We start from the raw sequence: 6,000 nt of genomic DNA, 5'->3' as shown, positions 1-6,000 counted from the left end.
AGATGCTTCTTTGCATTCAAAATCTCCATTGACTTGACTGACTTACAGCAGAGAGTCCGTCTTTGCTTCAATTTCCAAAGCTCCGGCCGCTTTGCACATTTTGATGCCGGCTAACAGAGCTTCATACTCTGCTTCATTGTTCGAAGTCTGGAACTGAAATCTCATTGCATATTCAAATTTATCTCCTTCTGGTGACTAAAATATGATCCCAGCTCCACAACCATTGGCAGTGAACGACCCATCCACCATAAGGGTCCAAAGCTGCTTTCCTCTTGCTGGGTCTTGGACGAACTCTATTGCAGGCCGAGTAAGCTCCACAATAAAATCTGCTAGAGCTTGCCCCTTAATCGCCTTTCTGGGCTCAAATGCTAAGTCAACATATTGAGCTCCACAGCCCACTTTAGCATTCGTCCAGAGGCATCCATCTTATGCAAGACTTGCTTCAAAGGCTGGTCAGTATAGACAAGGATACTATGGGCAAGAAAATATGGTATCAGCTTTCGACTGGCCATCAGCAGTGCCAGGTCGAACTTCTCTATCAATGAGTACCTGCCTTCAGCATCTTTTAGCACATGGCTAACAAAGTAGATGGGTATTTGTATTGAGTCCCTTTCAGCTAGGAGAACAACACTAACCGCGTATAGTTTTTCTCCTTCGGCTGGGCTGATTAATCTGGGCAATTTCTGAAGGTGCTCTTTTACCTGCTGAAGAGCCTTCTCTGCCTTCTCTGTCCACTCTAATTTTGCATTCTTCTTTATTGTTGCGAGGAAATGATGACACTTATCTCCAGACTTAGATAGAAATCGTCCAAGGGCGGCCAGACATCCCGTCAAACGCTGGACTTCTTTTACCTTGGATGGAGAAGTCATGTTTAATTCCTCGTTGATCCACCAAGAATCCTAAGAACTTCCCAGCAACCACTCCAAATACACACTTCTGCGGATTGAGTTTTAACTTGTATTTTCTAAGAGTTATGAACGTTTCTCGCAAATCTTCCAAATGATCCATCTCGCTGCGGCTTTTGACGATCATATCGTCGATGTAAGCCTCCATATTTCTTCCCAACTATGGCTGAAAGACTATGTTTGTAAGCCTTTGAAAAGTAGTTGGCGCATTTCGGAGGCCGAAAGGCATCCTCAGCCAGCCATAGAGACCTTTCTCAGTAATGAACGAGGTCTTGTCTTGGTCTTCAGGCCACATAGAGATCTGGTGAAAACCTGAATAGGCGTCCATAAAGCTAAGTAGCGCATGCCCCGCTGTGGAGTCGACCAACCGATCGATTTTAGGCAGAGGGAAGCTGTCCTTTGGACATGCTTTGTTAAAATCGGTATAATCCACGCACATCCTCCATGTTCCATTCGGCTTGGGGACCATGACTACGTTGGCAATCCAATCCGGATAATAAGTTTCCCGGATGAATTTTGACTTCAATAACTTCTGGACCTCCTGATCAACAGCTTGGTTCTTGGCCGGACCCAAGTGCCTCTTTTTCTGCCGGATTGGCTTTTTCCCCGAATCTGTGTTCAACTTATGAACATTAACTTCGGGATCAATTCCAGGAATCTCTTCTACTGTATATGCGAAGACATCCTCAAACTCCTTCAATAGTGCGATCAATTCGTCCTTGGTCTGAGAACCTAGAACTGATCCAATTTTTAGCGTCCTTTCTGGACGTTCTTCGTTTAGACAAATCTCTACTGGTCTTTCCACCGTTCTGGACATCAGTCCCATGCCCAGAATGGACATCACTTCTTCAGAGGAAGCTTTCTCTTCCTTGATGGCCAGACATTTCCTCTTCTTGCTCGGCAAGAGTATGGACGGCTTGCTCTCTTGAGGGGCTTTTAACTGAGCTTTTCCTACCTCACTCTTCAATCCACTTATCTGGCCTTTCAATATTTCGGTCGGTTCTTCCTCTATGGCCTTTGGCCGTTTTGACTTTTCTCCTCTCCATGATGAATGTTTTAGAGTGGTGAGGTAGCATTCCCTTGCTGCTTGCTGATCTCCATATAGGGATCCAATCTTCCCTCCATCCCACTCAAATTTCATTAGCATTAGATGGGTAACAATTACTACTTTGATGTGGTTCAAGGTGGGTCGTCCGAGAATGATATTATAAGTTGTCAAATCTCGTACCACTAAGAACTTAACAAAGAGCGTCCTGGAGGCTTCTTTGTCCCCTACCCTGACGGGTAAGGTGACCGTTCCCATTGGATGAATGATTCCTCCCCCGAATCCAATGATGGGATGATTGACTGGAACTAGATAATTTTCGTCGAACTTCAATCTTGATAGACAATCCGCACTGATGATATCGGTAGAACTTCCTGTATCAATCAAGATCCGTCTTACCCTGAGATTTGCTATTTTCATTTCTACCACCAGTGGGTCGTCATGGGGTGTCCTTATCTTCCCGCGATCCAGCTCGCTAACCACAATTTTAGGGAAAGGATCAGATTCTGCCTGATTGGTGAGTAGCATTACCTGAGTGAGTTCCCGTAAATAGTTTTTGTGGCCGCGATTGGTAGGGCCCCCTGCTACAAATCCTCAAGAAATCACTAGCACTACATCTTCGTCCGTGCTTTCATGATATTTTCTTCTCCCTTGACGATTATCGTTTTTCTGGAATATTCCACTTGCTTGAGGTAGATAAGAGTTCATCTTACCCTTGCGAGCTAAGTCCTCAAAAGCTCTTTGCAGATGCTTACATTCGTTCGTCTCGTGACCACAATCTTTGTGGAAATGACAGTCTTTGCTATTATCTCTGTTTCTGTAAGGCGTCTTCATTTCTGCTGTCGCCTTCATTTCGTATTGATCTTTGATCTCCATGAGAATGGAGTACTAATCCTTACTGAACTCTATCCCCTCAGCTGATGTTGCTGGCTCAGTTCTCTTCCTTCGTTTGGATGAAGTTGTCATTGAAGTCACTGCCCAAGTTTCAGCTTTCTTGGGGATGTTCTTCTTTGGCTGAATGGTTTCTTCAATTTTCTTTGTCTTCGGATGCTTTGCTTCCGCACAAACTTCCGGAGCATGGATAAATGTCTCGGCCTCCTGAAGGGCCTCAGTTAAGGTGGATATCTTCTTCTTTACCAAATCGAACTTAAAGCTCCCTGTCTTAGACCTCTGATGAAGGCGTCAAAAGCCACTCCCGCATTCAGATCCTGGATCTGCAATGCTTCCAGATTAAATCTCTTTACATAGCTTCTTAGGGCTTCTTTAGGTTCTTGGACGACCTTTCCTGGATGCATGCTGGTCTTCTGCTCTTGTCGATTTGCGACAAAATGGCTAGTAAACAAGATACTAAGCTCAGTGAAATTATTCACCGAGTTAGGCGGAAGATTATTAAACCATTTTTTAGCTACCCCTTTCAGCGTAGCTGAAAAGTTCTTGCACCATGTAGCATCATCAACTCTCTGAAAATACATCTGATGTTTGTATGCTGACAAGTGATCATCCGGATCTGTAGTGCCGTCGAAAGGCTCTATCGTTGGAAGCTTAACCTTTGGGAATGGGGGGACTCCATGATTCTGGCCAAAAAGGGAGTCGGCCAGTTAATCTTGAGTGCCCCGGCATGTCCCTCAGTGGGTATGTGCTCCCGGCGATATTCTTTCAGCACTGGATTTGAGGAAGTGTTAGCTAAGGTTTGACGCCTATACACCATAGGTTGTAAAACCCTTTTTTATTGCCTTGGCTGAATAACCGAAGGTCTTTGACTTCTTCCTTCCGTCCTGGACGGAACCCTTAGCAGGGAATCCTTCATGTAGGGAGTAGACCCGAAGGCCGAACGCTGAAGAGCAGCTGCTCTCTTGGCCTCCAAGTACTCCCTAGCATCCGTCTCCATCTTGTGACCTTCTTAGGACTGCCCCCTAGGCGGCACCACAGCAGCCTGACCTGGATTAACCTGAAAAAATAGCATATTATTTTTTATTTGCTCTTCCATGACAGCGACCATCCTAACCTGGAAGTCGTTTAAGACAGTTTCCAAATGACCTGCTGTTACTGGACGATCAAGATTCTCTTGGATGACAGGACCCCTACTTCCTGCAGAGAGACGAATACACCCACTGTATCTTCCACTTGTATCTCAAAGCTTCTGTTCCTGGCAACATTGGATGAGTGACAATCAGTCATTGTTGCATCTCCCCACAGACAGGGCGAAATGTTACGTAGTGCAAAGCTCGTAAACTAATACTACAATCCCAACAGTAGGTTCAATAATAGGAGACTTGTGCAACAATGTCTAGACTCAAATCCCGAACCTGAGCTCTGCCTTGAGACCTGCAAAAAGGGACCCATCCTGGAGGTTTGGGTGATATTTCCCCCTCCGAAGCTTAAGTCAGGTATCAGGAGTAGAAAAGGAAATTTTTGAGAGAGAAAGTAGAGAGAGAGAATTTATGGCAGAATAACAGTACTGTGCTCTGAAAAACGTACATTTCCCCAGATTTCAAGGACTATTTATAGCATCTGAAACGACTGTTGTGCCTTGATGTCACCCTAATTTGGGAGCATTTGATTGGCTAAGCAATAATGATGGGACACGTGGTAATTGCTGATTGGATAGTACACCTCACCCTCTTTTAGAAATATGCCTTACTTTACTGGGCCTAAGTACAATTTTCGGCCACAAGAATCGTTTTAGTACACCTTTTCTTCAGAAAAGTGTACTTTAGCCCATACAAGCTTATGACCCATGTACTTTACTAGAATAGGTGAGTGCCACTTGTAAGGCTGCGATGGAGCCACGTGTCACTTTTGTAGCCGTTGATTTCTAGGCTACAACAAGTGGGAACAGTCAAAGATGAAGTGTGGTCATAGTGCTGAGTGTTGAAAGGTTATGCTAAGGGTTGCTTAGAAACGATAATGTAGTTAGAAAACAGAAGGGAATAAGAATAAGAAAAAGGCCGAGCGATAATGAATCGACTCACGCAATAAGGTAAGCTAATGAGCCATAATGAATCGACTAACTTTTTGTTTTTGCTTGCTATTTGCTCTGATCAGCTTCAATTTTCAGCGCCATTATTAAATTGTTTGAATTTTAGTTTATAAGTATGTTATAGGGTTATTAGTTGCTTAATTTGATTGCTGACTTTTTTAGTTTGTGGGTTTTTTTGGGTTACATATTTTAAAAAAGGGTTTCTGTAATTTCGTTTTTAAGGATTGTTACTACTTTGACTTTTTAGTCTTTCTATTGATGTTTACGCTGAATCTTCTTTGTTCGGAAAGGGTAAGATTCAGCTACACTTCTGTTACAAAAGTGTGTTGTTGATAGTGAAGACAAGATCAACAATCAACAATAGGCTTCTGTATCCTGTCAACACTGCAATCTTTAGTTATATAACTGACGTTTGTTGAATATTTGGCTTAAAGGTTCCCTTAAATTTACACTCTTTCCTTGGTATTTATTCCCAATGATTTCTCTCACTATGTTATGTTTCCTCCCTTAGTTTAGAGTACTTATTACTGAAAAAGTCACTCTTTTCTTGAGGCGGGAAAAGTTTCAAAGGCCCTAGAAATTACCGAGATGATGAAATCTGCTGGTATCTGACATAATATGAAGACTTATTCTATGTTGATCAATGGATATATGAGGTTAAACGATTGGACTAATGCATTCGCTATCTTTGAGGATGTTGCGAGAGATGGTATGAAACCTAATGTAGTACTATACAATAATATAATTAGAGCTTTTTCTCAAATGGGTAACATGGACTTGCCCTTTGCATGATTGAGAAAATGAAGAAAGAACAGTTTAAACACACCACAAGGGCATTCATGCCAATTATCCATGGTTCGCAAGAGCTCGAGAGACGAGAAGAGCCTTTAAAATTTTCGATATGATGTGAAGGAATGGCTGTACACCAACTGCTCATACATTTATTGTGTCAATTCTGGGCCTTATACATTGAGAAGTGCCAGGTATTAATACCAACTTTGTGATTGCTAATGGCTGCTTTTCTTATTCATCGAGCATTGTCTGTTGTTGGTTCTCCTGTTGTCAGTTGA

This window comes from Beta vulgaris, chromosome 9, assembly GCF_026745355.1.
Source record: "Beta vulgaris subsp. vulgaris cultivar EL10 chromosome 9, EL10.2, whole genome shotgun sequence".
NCBI lineage: Eukaryota > Viridiplantae > Streptophyta > Magnoliopsida > Caryophyllales > Amaranthaceae > Beta > Beta vulgaris.
This window is presented reverse-complemented; position numbering follows the sequence as displayed.